At 43.6% G+C, this 14,976-nt stretch overlaps 1 protein-coding gene across 10 annotated transcripts in view; it reads left to right on the top strand.

The window, feature by feature from the left end:
• The window catches only part of STAU2 (staufen double-stranded RNA binding protein 2), a 559,185-nt gene that overhangs the window by 221,452 nt on the left and 322,757 nt on the right, over positions 1-14,976 (top strand). The window lies entirely within an intron of this gene.

Here is a 14,976-nt window from a genome sequence, read left to right as displayed (position 1 = left end):
CCACAGTCTGATAGTCCTTACTCAAGGCTGTGAAGCCTTAATGAGTCCTTGAGTGATGAAATACAAATCTTCATAGGGTTGCTGCTGCTCATCTACAGAGTGCAGTGTCAGGCTTCTGAAGCAGGTGCTTTTTCCATTTTATGTGAATTAAATCTCCAGGAGCAAGTTCCAGGAAAGGGCTTATAGTCAATGAATGACTGTGCTCTCAGTCTTTCTTAACAAACTATGGGGCTGAGTTACATTTTAGCATGGATTTTACTTAAAATGCACATTAAAAACAGAGGTCCCTGTAAGATACAGTAAGAAAATGGGATGCAGATCAAACAGGAGTCTCCATTTAGCTATTCATGCTCAATTGCAGTAACTTTCGCCAAGTTCCTCTGCCCCCCCATAACATCTGTTATCTTATCTTGTTATCTTGTTTCAATGTAAACGCCCACGGAGGCGTCAGTTTGATTTCATTGTAAACCGGTGTGATTTGTATATTATACAAGAACATCGGTATATCAAAAACTAAAAATAAATAAATAAATAAATAAATATTGCTCTAAATAAAAAAGGCACATTAAAATTCGAGCTAAACTGAAAAATCTGCATTAATGCAGAAAAGTTTTAAAAATTGCTTTAAAACAGAATTAACGAGGTAAGTGCTTGAAATTGGAAAAAGTATGACTAAAATGACCTTGCATGCAAGATTGGCACTGGCATCCTGACTTGGGCACAATCTCGTAGATCATTTGGGTAAGGCAGGCCCTGTAAATTCAAAGGATAAGCTCACTAGAGCAGACACCCACAGCTGAACAAAACATAAGCTTTCTTAGGAAGGCACCTTCAGCTAATTGGCATTCACTTGCGGGCGGATTTTAAAAGCCCTGCTCGCGTAAATCCGCCTGGATTTACGCGAGCAGGGCCTTGTGCACCGGCGCGCCTATTTTCCATAGGCCGCTGGCGCGCGCAGAGCCCCGGGACGCGCGTAGGTCCCGGGGTTTTTGGAAGGGGGCGTGTCAGGGGCGTGTCGAGGGGGCGGGACCCGATGACGCGGCGTTTCGGGGGCGTGGTTTCGGCCCGGGCATTTCGGGGGCGTGGCCGCGCCCTCTGGAATCGCCCCAGGTCGAGTCTCTGCGCGCCAGCAGCCCGCTGGCGCGCTTGGATTTACGTCTCCCTCCGGGAGGCGTAAATCCATGGTTAAAGGTAGGGGAGGGGTTTAGATAGGGCCGGGGGGGTGGGTTAGGTAGGGGAAGGGAGGGGAAGGTGAGGGGAGGGCGAAAGAAAGTTCCCACCGAGGCCGCTCTGATTTCGGAGCGGCCTCGGAGGGAACGGTGACAGGCTGCGCGGCTTGGCGCGCGCCGGCTGCCCAAAATCGGCAGCCTTGTGCGCGCCAATCCAGGATTTTGCGTATCTTATAAAATCCAGCGTACTTTTGTTTGCGCCTGGTACGCAAACAAAAGTACGCGAACGCGCTTTTTAAAAAAAATCTACCCCTTGGTGTTGTGCATCCCAACTTTGAATTACTGTTCAACTGTAGGTGCACATCCAAGAGAGCATACATTGGAAATGTAAATCCTTCTGGGTCTGACGTGGAGTATCACATTGAGCACAACAACTTTTGCCACCAGAAATATGAGTTTACTCCACTTCAGATCCAGGAGTTAAATTTCCAATGTAAGCTCTCTGAGACAGGCACCATTCACAGGTTTCTTTGTTTTCCTGAGCAGCTAGCCAGCACACCACATGTAGTGCTAAAATGCGTATTGTTCTGCTGTTGGTGCCCACCCAGACAGCCTATGTTTTGTTTATCTAGCTGTAGGTGCGTTCCCCAGAGAGCTTATGCTTTTATTTTACTTGCCATGCCTTGTCAAAATGGCCTTGACTGAGAGAATGTGTCCACAAGTTGGGATGCTTGGCACCAATCTCACATGCAGTGCCATTATGGCAAGTAAAATCAAATCAAAAGCTCTCTGGGGTGGTCACCTTCAGCTGAACAGTGTGCACTTTGGTGCTGCGCATCCAACTTTGGCATCCTGTTCAGCTTTAGGAGTTATGTATGTTAAATGTTGTCCATTTAATTTTCACTTGTTTTTTGTATGTGTGTTCAATTTTTTTAATTTTATGTATAATTTGTTTTTAGTTGCCCCTGAGGCAGCTCTTGACCAAAGAGCGAAACTCGGCCAGAGTCAGGTCAATTCTAATAAAGGGCTTTTCATACACCGATCTTCGATTTCTTTACCGCTATACTGGAGAGGTGATATGCTATGTGGGGTAGAGAACTTATGGAATGAATTGGATTGGGTAGAGAACTTATGGAATGAATTGGATCCATGTGTTAATATGGAGTGGGAGTTAAAATAATCTCGATGTAAGTCAAGGGTTTAAATTCACCCCAGAAAAGAAAATAACTTTTCATTGAGGTCTTGCGCCTTCAGGCTTCTAATGTTTTTCTTCAACAGACACATTCATAAAAACTTTGAGTGTTTATTTCCATCACCTCATTTTTCCCATGTACTCCTGGATGACTGCTCTACACAATGTAAATGTATGGCTATATTGCTTGCTAAAACTTTTCAATATAAAGTTCTCCTGGTTCATGGGGTCCCTGAGGGTAGATACATTCTGGTGTAAATTAAGCTGTGAGGTAATTATTTCATACTAGTTAATTTGTCTACTCCAAATAAGGGACAGAGTTCATTTTTGGACAATCTATCTGAGGTATTGTCAACAAGGGTAGAGGGTAATTTAATTATTGTTAGTAATTTCAACTGTAGCAAGAATCTGAATTTACATAATTCCTCAAGTTTGGATATGATGTCTCATGGGGAGCTAGACAGATTCCGTGTTTTTATAGCTAAATGGAATTTAACAGATGTGTGGAGATTACTGAATGTGTCAGCAAGAAATTATATCTATTTATTTCCCATTCTTCTTATTCTCATATTGATTATTATCTAGTAGACAGAGATGTTATATCCATGATTTCCAGAGCTGAGGTGGGTTGCATTACTTGGTCAGATTATGCATCCCTTGGAGACTTAATGATAATTTATTCAATGATGAGTTATATTATAAACAATTGGTTGAAGAAATTGGGAAATATATAAACTCAGTGATACAGGCGATTTGTCTCCGGCAATTATTTGGGAGGGTCTCAAGGTAGTTCTGTTAAAAGGGAAAAGAATAAGAAAAGACGTAAGTTAATTGAAGAGATACAACAGCTCAAAAATACACATAAAAGAACACTATTTAATGCTACTTACAAAAAACTACTTTTGACGCGTTTTGAGCTTTTAAGCTTGGACTCAAACATGATAGCTCACCAGATATAGCTCACCAAACGGTTTTTGAATTTATTTATTTATTTATTTTATTTTATTTAACATATTTCTATACCGGGCTTCATGAAAGGGATTCATATCAGGCCGGTTTACATGGAACTTGGGGATTAACAAGTGTAACCAAACAAGAAAGTCGAAGCAAAGTTACATATAACAGGGGGATAGAACTTGGGGGCTATAGTAGCCAGGAAGTAGACAGAAAGGAAATTTAATTACATGTAAATAATATATGATGGGTTATGGGATTAGTAAACGTCCCATTCCTTGGGCTGAGTCAGAAGTGACATTTTTGAGTTAGGGGAAGGCTTGGAGGAAAAGCCATGTCTTAAGTTTTCTTCGAAAGGTAAGAAGGCAGGGTTCCAGTCTTAGGTCAGTCGGCAGTTTGTTCCAAAGGACTGGGCCTGCTGTGGAGAAGGAACGTTCTTTGGTGGATGTTAGACGGGTGGATTTAGTAGGTGGAACTTGTAGGGTTCCTTTATATGCTTCTCTGATGGGTCTTTCCGAAGAGTGGAGTTTGAAAGGGGTCTGAAGGTCTAGTGTGAGCTGTTTGTGGATGGTTTTGTGGATTATAGTGAGTGCTTTATGTAGAATTCTGTATTTTATTGGCAGCCAGTGTAGGTTTCGGAGGATGGGGGTGATGTGAGCACGTCGGTTGGTGTTGGTTAAGATTCTGGCTGCTGCGATCTGGAGCATTTGTAGAGGTTTTGTAGCTGAGATGGGGAGCCCCAGGAGTAAAGCATTACAGTAGTCAGTTTTCGAGAATAACGTAGATTGAAGGACGGTTTTAGAACTTGAAGCTTATAGAAACATTCCTTGGTGATATTGTTGATTGATTTCTTTAAATTCAGATGATTGTCTAGTATAACTCCTAAATCTCTAGTTTGAGAAATCTGAGGGTCAAGAGCTGTAAGATCGGTGTTGGTCGAGTGTTCAGGGGAGATAAGAAGGATTTCCGTCTTGGATGCGTTGAGAACCAGGTTCAGGCTGGAGAGGAGGCTTTTTATGGACTTCAGGCAATTTTCCCAGTAGTCAAGCGTTTTTGGCAGGGATTCTTTTATGGGGATTAAGATCTGAACATCATCTGCATAGAGGTAGTGTGTTAATTTTAGATTTGTGAGCTGATGGCAGAGGGGCAGTAAGTAGATATTGAAGAGGGTCGGAGATAAAGAAGAGCCTTGTGGGACGCCTAGCGTTGATTTATAACTTGGTGATTCTTTGTTGTTGACTCTAACCTTGTAGCATCTATTGTTGAGGAAAGAGTTGAACCATCTGAGGGCTAGTCCAGCGATTCCAATGTCTGATAGACGGTTTAGCAGGATGGCATGGTTTACCGTATCGAAAGCCGCTGAGATATCTAGGAGGACCCATGAGGATGTGGTCTGAGATATCTAGGAAGACCCATGAGGATGTGGTCTGATAGGGCGAAGAGAAGGGTTTCTGTACTGGAGGATTTCCGGAAACCGTACTGTGAAGGGTATAGTATTTTATGTTCCTCAAGGTAGTCAGACAATAAATTAATAAATTAATTTGACAATAAAGCTAGTAAGTTGCTAGCCAGATGCCTTAAAAATCCAAATTCAAAATCAAATTGTGAAAATAAGAACAAAAAGGTGAGATGATCACTTCCAATGCTGATATTCATAAATATGTTTTACAATTCTTTAGTGACCTTTAATGCTTAAATAAAGATATTGATGAACGGGAGATCATTGACTGTCTTGCAAATATCTCTCTACCAGCTTTGTTACAGGCCCACAAAGAATGGTTAGATAAAGAGATATCTACTGCAGAAGTCTTGCATGGATAAAAAGCTTACATTCTGGAAAGGCACCAGGATTAGATGGTTACACGGTGCATTTTTACAATTTGACCATAATTGGTCGTTCTGCTAACAAATAAGTTTAAGTTTTTTTACGGGATGATGGTACCTTATGGGTAGGTTCTAATTTAGTGGTGATCAGTTATTACTAAAGAAGGTAAAGACCCAGCATAAGGTGGATTATATAGCCCTATTTCATTCCTTAACATAGGTTTAAAAATCTTAGTAAAGGGTCTTGCTGACCATCTGTATAAGATAGCAAACTCCTTAATCCATAGTGACCAGGCAGGATTCATTCCTGGACATAGGGCAGCTGATAATGTCAGAAAAATATACAATCTAATTTGGTGGGTGAAAAAAGAGAAAATTCCATCTTTGTTATTAACAACAGATGCAGAAAAGGTATTTGACTGAGTTCACTGGTCATTTTTATTTCCGGTATTAGGTCAGATACAGTTTGGAAAGAGATATGTTAATTGGCTTTGGAAACTATATGAAGATCCAGAAGCTTGCTTCAGATTAATGGAAACTTTTCTGGGAAATTCCCAGTAAACAGAGCCACATGTCAGGGATGCCCGTTGTCACCATTGCTATTTGCTTTTTTTCTGGAACCCTTTACAATAAAAATTAGATAAAATTCCACTATAAGAGGAGTAAAAATAGGCAATTGCGATTATAAGTTGCATTATTTGCAGATGATTTTATTTTTTCTTTAACGAATCCTTTCACATCTTTGCAGGGGCTGACAGACGAAATAGAAAGACCGAGTAAAGTATTAGAGTTCAAGATTAAAGCTACTAAGTCTGAAATGTTGGACATATCTCTCTCCATGTCTTCAGCTCAAGGCATTAGAGACAAATTCCTTTTTAAATGGGCCAAGGCAAAAATTAGATATTTAGGGCCTGACTTGAAAAAGCATTTACATACTTAAAATTGGATTTTACTCATGTAAATGCACTTTACTCAAGTAAGTGGACTTTTGAAATTTGCTACAATATATGCTATTGAATTGTCTATAGGATTTACTCACATAAGTGTACTCTACTCGAATAAATGGCTTTTGAAAATTGCTAAAATAGTAGTTACATTTACATGTGTAAATCCTTTTGAAAATTACCCCCTTAGGTATTAATATTGGTAAAGCTAATGAGCATCCTTTTCAGCTTAACTATGACTCTGTTTTTGAGTGGATTGCTAAAGATTTGAATACATAGGACCTGTCCTGGATTGGCAGGGTTTCAGCAATCAAAATTAATATTTTTCCACGTATATGTTATCTTTTTCAAATTACGCCCATATTCATATAAAGTAAGATGTTTACCTTATGGCAAAAGGATATTTTTTATTTTGTTTGGAGACATAGACCCCCGAGAATAGCGAGGGCAGTCATGTACCAAAGTCCAATGGTGGTTTGGGTGTTCCCAATTTGCATTGGTATTTTGATGTTTCTCAACTAAGAGCTACTGTACAGGGGCATAGGTTGGGAGAAAAGAAGCAATGGGTAATTGTAGTGTAAAGCTTTTAGAGTATTATGCCCTTGAGGCATTAATCTGGCAACCAAAGAGTTAGTGGAGACCAATGCAAAAAATATCCCCCTTATAACATCAATACCCTGAGAATAAGGAAACATTGGAAAGCCAAATTAGTTGGTAAATTTTATATCTGCCTTTTATCATAACCTGGACTTCCCACCTGGTTTATCAGGACATATGCTATCTCTATAGGGTATGAGAAGAATCTCACAAGTGGAACATGTTTGGGGTGATGGAGATATCTTTTATGTTGACCAACTAGTAGAGAAATTTGGCCTCACTCCCATGGATTGTTTTTCCTATTTACAATTATGTCACGTTTTAATTCAGAAGAGAATAGGTCTTGATGTACAAAAGGGTAAAATGTTCTTGGAAATACTATGTGAGCAGGTTGACAGGAGTTAAGGGTTCTATATTTAAAATCTACTCTCTTCTTAATCAGGACCTTAAAGAGAAACCTACCCCATATTAGGGCCTGGGAGTCAGATTTGCATGCAGAAGTATTAGAATTGAAGTGGGACCTATGTTTTCAACCTGTTAGCTAAAGTTCAATATCTGCAATCCTTTTGAAAAACATATAAAATCCTAATGCGTTGGTACTCGATTCCAGTTAAGTTGCATGAAATGTTCTCAAGTGTCAAATTTGTGCTGGAGGGGAAGTGGAAACAAGGATTCATTTTATCTTATTTGGTGGGTATGCTCATATATCATACAATTCTAGGGTACCATATTTGGTTGGATTTGCATAGTAAATGGTACTACTGTAAACTGTATACCTAAACTGGTATTGCTGAGTATCCCTGATTTACAGATTCCTTCAGATTTGTAACAATTAATTCAACAATTTTGCCTTGTGGCTCATTGTGAAATTGCTCTCAATTGGAAGTCATACAAAGACTACATAAAATGTATTGCCTAAATAAGTTGACCACAATTCGATGGAAATCTCTAAGTAAATCTGAAAAGATTTGTAAACCTTTTGCTCTTTGGTCCCACAACAACAAGGTTATTACATAACTATTTTCTAATGTCTATATGGAGTTTAACGTTCATGCTAATATTGATGTTATTCTCAGGGGCTACCCTCTGGACTTTTCATGTATGATGCTGATCTATTCTTGTTGTTGATGTTTCAATGGATATTTGGGGAGGGGGCAAGCAGGGATTCTATTTAAAAGCTTTGTAAAACAATGACTGTGATATCTTTTCTTACTTGTGAAGTACATCTTATTGTTGTATGATGCTCATGAACATAATAAAAATTTAATGAAAAAAAAAAAAAAGAAAAGACATTGGCGGAAAGAGAATTCCGATTCCTGAGTGTACATTGAAAGCAAAAGTTGTGTAAATCAGGTATTACCTGTCCCAATTGAAAACCAGAAATTTCCTTGCTTTTTTGGTAGATCTTGGCCTTCTAACATGATTTGCAACAAAACCACTTGTAATAAAGTTCCAGGCCAGTTTGGAAAAATATTTATCCATGCAGTCAACAATAATTGGTACAAAACATAGGGGCGGATTTTCAGAGCCCTGCTCGCGTAAATCCGCCCAAAACCGGGCGGATTTACGCGAGCAGGGCCCTGCGCGCCGGGAAGCCTATTTTACATAGGCCTCCCGGCGCGCGCAGAGCCCCGGGACTCGCGTACGTCCCGGGGTTCTCGGAGGGGGGCGTGTCGGGGGGGCGGGGCCGGAGCGCGCGGCGTTGCGGGGGCGTGTCGGCAGCGTTTTGGGGGCGGGTACGGGGCGTGGCTACGGCCCGGGGGCGTGGCCGCGCCCTCCGTACCCGCCCCCAGGTCGCGGCCCGGCGCGCAGCAGGCCCGCTGGCGCGCGGGGATTTACGTCTCCCTCCGGGAGGCGTAAATCCCCCGACAAAGGTAAGGGGGGGGTGTAGACAGGGCCGGGTGGGTGGGTTAGGTAGGGGAAGGGAGGGTAAGGTGAGGGGAGGGCAAAGGAAAGTTCCCTCCGAGGCCGCTCCGATTTCGGAGCGGCCTTGGAGGGAACGGGGGGAGGCAGCGCGGCTCGGCGCGCGCAGGCTATACAAAATCGATAGCCTTGCGCGCGCCGATCCAGGATTTTAGTGGATACGCGCGGCTCCGCGCGTATCTACTAAAATCCAGCGTACTTTTGCTTGAGTCTGATGCGCAAGCAAAAGTAGGCTGATCGCGCTTCTTTTAAAATCTACCCCATTATTCTTTATCAAAGAAAAATATTTTTATTGAACTATTTTTACTCCGCTAATAATTTAAAATATTAAGTTCATGTTATGGCTGTGGGTCTGGCTAGGGCTGGTGATCCCCCCTCAGGTGCAGGCCAGGACTTCAGGACAGATGCAGATAAGACTTAGAAACGGGCTATACCAGCCTCCTCCTCTGCAGGTTGAGCCCTTGGGTTCTGGCAGCCAACAGGATGTAGACTGAGGCTGATGTAGAGATGCAGGCAGTGCAAGACTGGAGACTTGAGACAAGGCAAGGCTGGAATCAGGCAGGCATGGAACTGGAGTCTGGAAATGAGTGCAAGTAAGCATGGAATAGAGTGGAACAGAGAAAACAAACAGACCAGGACAAGACAAGGACAGGACAAAACAGAACTAGGAACACAAAAGCCTAAAGGCAACAAACTAGAAAGCAGGCCTGAAAAGGCCACCAGACAGGACTATAGAAGAAGGCCTGAAAGGCCACGGAACAAGGCAAGGGTAAAAGGCCTGAGAAGGCCACAGATCAAGGCAGAAGACATGAGAAGGCCACAGGACAAAGTAAAATAAGGCTGGAAGGCCCAGAGGTGAGAGAATAGTCCAAGGCAGACAGGGCCAAGCAGAGAGCCGAGGTAACTCAATGACAAGGCAGTAAGCATAGCCAGAAGCAGGGTTAAATAGAGCTCTAATGAGTCATGGGATCAGAGAGACTTTGACTGAAGTGAGAGTAGGAGCAGCTCCACTGGGACCTCTGGTGGTTGGGAGGCTGAATAACAGGAAGGATCACAACAGTTTTGGAAAAATTCAGAAGGTTGTAACACCTGTTGTTAGACCAACATAAAAATTATCAAAAGGTGTACCAGAAATTTTGAGACTACATAGGTCCCTTCTTCATTTGTCTTTTTTTTTTTTGTCAGAATATGAAAAGTTGGTGCTACTCTTCCACAACTCAGACTTCTGTTTGTGTATAGTTTTTTCACTGAGAAGGAAAAGCAGTGAGTTGAATGCTGAATTGTATAGTTTCAAACAGTGACATTATCAATAATAATGATCCATGATGAATAATATGAGATAAATTTGAATGCACTGCCTCCATAGCATGCATATTTTATCTCATATTTATTCATCGTGGATATCCTGAAAACCTGACTGGCTGGGGGACCTCTTAACTGATGATGATGATAGGAAATCTCAAGTTTGCTAGCATGTCATTTTACATTATAATGATATTCACAAGACCCAGCAATTACAGCTAAAGACATGATCTAAGGAAGTTACTCTTTCCTCTTCTGTACAGAGGTAGTAGGATAGATTGACCCTAAGCACCTGCTGCTAATCAGTTAATATCCTATCCTAATAGGAGAAACTTGGTGTTCTTCCATTTAGTCAGAAAATAAAGAACACAGTGGGTGCAATAAGGTTGGAACAGTGATAAATTCACATCTGTTAGAATGCTGGCTCTGTGCATTAAGGATGGAATTTTAAAAAGAAAATCGTAGATGGCAATCATTTAGACTTTAATACTAAACTGTTCTAATTGCTTATTAGTGTTTCAGAAAATAAGTAATGAGCTCTGTGAGGCTGCTTTTCAAATCTTATTTAACACTAGGCTAATGAGAAGGTAGCTGCAGATATTTTTTTTTGGGGGGGGATTGTATCTCTTTTATCCAGCGACTTGTTCATGACCTTAAAGTGATCATTCTGCCAAACAATAACAATGAGCAATATATTGTAACAGAGAAACATGTTTCTTTTGGATTATGTCTGGCTTTGTATTTTGGTATCTACTGAAGTACAAAACAAGATGAAACTATGTAAAGATCTTTAATTAAGATAAAAGGCAAGGGACTCTTTTTATATTATATTTCTAAGCAAGGGCCTGTAGCAATGACTACTTGAGCAGGAACAAATTAGTGGCTGGATGATTAACTAAAAACTTCCTCTGGAATAATTTCAGATTGGATTACTCACAAAATATATATCCACCATTAGAGTCTTTAGTTCACTGTTACTAACCATTAGGTTTTTGTGCACAGTTGATTTCTTACATTTACATTTATGTGATGCTGGGATCCCCAAATTCGGTCCTTGAGGGCTTGCAGCCCAGTTGGTTTTAAGGATTTTCAGCAATGTTGTTTTCTAGAAAGAAAGGTACCAGTACTCAGATGCAGGGCCATCGTTTTTGTATTGTGGTGGTGATGATGGGGGGGAATCTGAGTGAATTATCATGCCTCCATGCTTTGGAAAGCATCAGACCCCTGAGGCAGCCTCACCCTCTGAAACGAGCACAAAGCTCAGTAATGGCACAATCCTTTGCATCCTATCCTCCCTCTCTCTGTCAGGATGCATTAAAGCAGCATTATTTCCTGCTTGTGCCTCCTCTGCCACTGACAAAGGAAATGCACCAGTGGGGGAAGATGCATACTGAGGCGGCAACCCAGGCAGGGCATGCCAGGGTATAGGAGAGACCTCCATCAGACATTTACCATGGCAATCTGGATCCCAACGTGAAAGTTCCAGAGTGGCTCAATTGAATTGAGGCATATGCTGCTGCAGCCACGATAACCCCAATACTATAGGGTGCATGGCCTTCTCTAGGACAAAGAAGGAGATCGTCTCTGAATGGAGAACACTGGTCCGTAAACTCATGGGTTCGGTGAGCTGGGTTACTTCGCCCGGTAAGAGATCCCCGTGAATTGAAGACAGGAATAGTGGAGTCACAATGGCGTTGGTGGGGATCCGCAAGTGCTCCACTAATCGTTTAAAATAAAATTGCCTCCTGCCCCTGAGTCCACTAGGGCAAGAGTCTGGTATGGTCCGCAGATCAAGGATACAAGAAGAGAGAGTGGAGGAGAGGGTGCAGTTAGACCTAAGAAGAGTCCTCCTGCAGGACTTAGGTCTGCCAGTTTCCCAGACATATAGGGCATGTTTGTACAACATGGCCAGCTTGTTCACAATACATACATAGGCCCAACCTTTTCCACGTTCTTCTCTCTTTTGACGTCAAGTGACTGCGGCCAACTGCGCAGGTTCTTCTTCGCCACCCAACTGGACCCGAGGAAACAGGCCTGGGTATAGTCTTAACTCGAGTTTCACCCTGAAGGGGTCTTCTGGTAGTCTTGGTCTCTTGAACCTTGTCACGAAGTCGGCGATCAATCCTTGTTGCCAACTTCACCAGTTCAGCCAAGGTCTCAGGCATCTCGCGAGCTGCCAGCTCGCCTTTCAAATGAGAGCTCAATCCCTCAAAGAAGAGAGTCCTCAGGCATTTAGGGTCCCAATGTAATTCAGACGCCAGTGTCTTGAATTCTATGGCGAAGTCTGATAAAGCTTTACTACCTTGCTTCAGGTGAACCTACGAAGATCCTGCAGTAGTATGCCGGGTAGGGTCATCAAAAACTGATCTGAACAGCTCAAGGAACCCAGCAAGATCATATAGAATAGGATCATTGCGCTCCCACAGCAAAGAGACCCAAGCCAATGCTCTTCCGTCCAGATAAGACAAAATGTAGGTGGTCTTGGCATAGGCTGTAGGAAAATGATTAGGTTGCCAGGGAAAAGTGCATGCAACATTGGTTGATAAATCCTCTACATTTCCAACTTCCCCTGAGAAGCGAGTTGGAGCAGATAGAGGTACAATGGTCTTGATCGTCACTTCTGGCGGTGTGACTTCTTTATCTGCAGTGGTTGGTGAATTCATCTGCGGGTGCAGCTTGTTAAATGCAGCAGTCAAATTTTCCAGCACGTTCTGCTGTTCAGAGATTCGCTGGGCCAGGCCTGGAATGGCCTGCAATGCGGTGAGCTGAGCCGAATCCATGGAGTTAGCAATCTGTTATGGTTTCGAGGTGTTTGAGTGGATTCTTGGGTACTGTGGGAGATGACCACGCCCACGGGGAGGGGCCCCGTGGGGAGCCACAGTACTGGGCTAAACTCAGGACGCACAAACAGAGTTTTGTCTTTTATTGTACAGCTGATGTATATCACCAGAGGTGGCAGTAGTGAGTTGATCCGGAGGTAGTAGTCCAGGGACCCTTGGCAGAGGGAACCCGTCTCACCAAGATGATATTGGGATATCCAGGTGTAGGTTTCTCAGCACGGCAGAGCTGTAGATGAGACAGACTGAGAATTAGATTACTCACTAGATGGTAGCTTTAAAGTTGATGATTCCACCAGGTAGATGTAGATGGTTACAGGCACCGATGCAGGGAGAGCAGGCCCTCAAGGAGCAAGTACCTGGTCCCACTAAGGCACCTGAAAGAAAGCAGAGGGCCCCTGAGGAGTGGGTACCCAGGTTAGAGTATACCCCGAAGGGCAGAGAGGGCTTCCAACGGCAGCAAGGAAGCAACAGAGTAGCTTAGACAGGACGAGTCCAATCCAATCCTTGCTAACTCAACGAGCTAGCAAACAAGCTTAGGCTAAATACCTGGATGGTATGACGTCAATAGAGGGTGACGCCCCCAAGGTTACCGCCATGACGTGGATAAAGATGTGGGTGACGTGCGCACGTGTACCCTAGGAGGCCCTTAGGAAAAACATGGCGCGACATGGTTTAATGGAACAAAGACATGGTTTAATGGAACAAAGTCAGCATGGCTTTACCCAGGGCAAGTCTTGCCTCACAAATCTGCTTCACTTTTTTGAAGGAGTTAATAAACATGTGGATAAAGGTGAACCGGTAGATATAGTATTCTTGGATTTTCAGAAGGCGTTTGACAAAGTTCCTCATGAGAGGCTTCTAGGAAAAGTAAAAAGTCATGGGATAGGTGGCGATGTCCTTTCGTGGATTGCAAACTGACTAAAAGGCAGGAAACAGAGAGTAGGATTAAATGGACAATTTTCTCAGTGGAAGGGAGTGGACAGTGGAGTGCCTCAGGGATCTGTATTGGGACCCTTACTTTTCAATCTACTAGATAAGGGAGCCCTGACAGACGTGCCGCAAATGCGCAGTAGAGAGCAGCTCTACCGCGCATGCAAGCACGTCGGCCAGAGCAGAGCGTGCCCCCCCCAAAAAAATGGCGCCTGCTCCTTAGGAGCAGGAGCAGCGGCGGCGACGACAAGCAGGAGCGGGAGGAGCAGTAGCCGTGGCGGCGGCGGCGGCGCGCGCGAGGGAGGGAGGAGCAGTAGCGGCAGTGGCGCGCGCGAGGGAGGAGCAGTAGCGGCGGCGATGCGCGCGCATGGGACACCCCCCTGTCTGCCGGTTGTGGATGAGCTGAAAGGGGAGGGGAGGGAGGAGAGAGTGAGCTGAGGGGAGGGAGGGAGGAGAGAGTGGGGGGGAGGGAGGAGAGAGTGAGCTGAGGGGAGGGAGGGAGGAGAGAGTGAGGTGAGGGGGGAGGGAGGAGAGAGTGAGGTGAGGGGAGGAGGGAGGAGAGGGAGAATAGAGGGGAGGGAGGAGAGGGAGAATAGAGGGGGGAGGTGGGAGGGAGGGAGGAGAGAGTGAGGTGAGGGGAGGAGAGGGGGGAGGGAGGAGAGGGAGAATAGAGGGGAGTGGGGGGAGGGAGAATAGAGGGGAGAGGTGAGAGTGAGGTGGGGGGAGGGGGGAGGGAGACTAGAGGGGGGAGGAAGTGGGAAGGAAATGGACCAAAAATTTTTTTTTAAATGTAGCCCGTTGTTACGGGCTTAACGGCTAGTATATTTATAAATGATCTGGAAAGAAATACGACGAGTGAGATAATCAAATTTGCAGATGACACAAAATTGTTCAGAGTAGTTAAATCACAAGCAGATTGTGATAAATTGCAGGAAGACCTTGTGAGACTGGAAAATTGGGCATCCAAATGGCAGATGAAATTTAATGTGGATAAGTGCAAGGTGATGTATATAGGGAAAAATAACCCATGCTATAATTACACAATGTTGGGTTCCATATTAGATGCTACAACCCAAGAAAGAGATCTAGGTGTCATAGTGGATAACACATTGAAATCGTCAGTTCAGTGTGCTGCGGCAGTCAAAAAAGCAAACAGAATGTTGGGAATTATTAGAAAGGGAATGGTGAGCAAAACGGAAAATGTCATAATGCCTCTGTATCGCTCCATGGTGAGACCGCACCTTGAATACTGTGTACAATTCTGGTTGCCGCATCTCAAAAAAGATATAATTGCGATGGAG

The sequence above is a fragment of the Rhinatrema bivittatum genome, chromosome 2 (assembly GCF_901001135.1).
Source record: "Rhinatrema bivittatum chromosome 2, aRhiBiv1.1, whole genome shotgun sequence".
In the NCBI taxonomy this organism is placed as follows: Eukaryota; Metazoa; Chordata; class Amphibia; order Gymnophiona; family Rhinatrematidae; genus Rhinatrema; species Rhinatrema bivittatum.
Note: the sequence above shows the minus strand (reverse complement) of the source record. Positions and strands in the feature narration are given on the sequence as shown.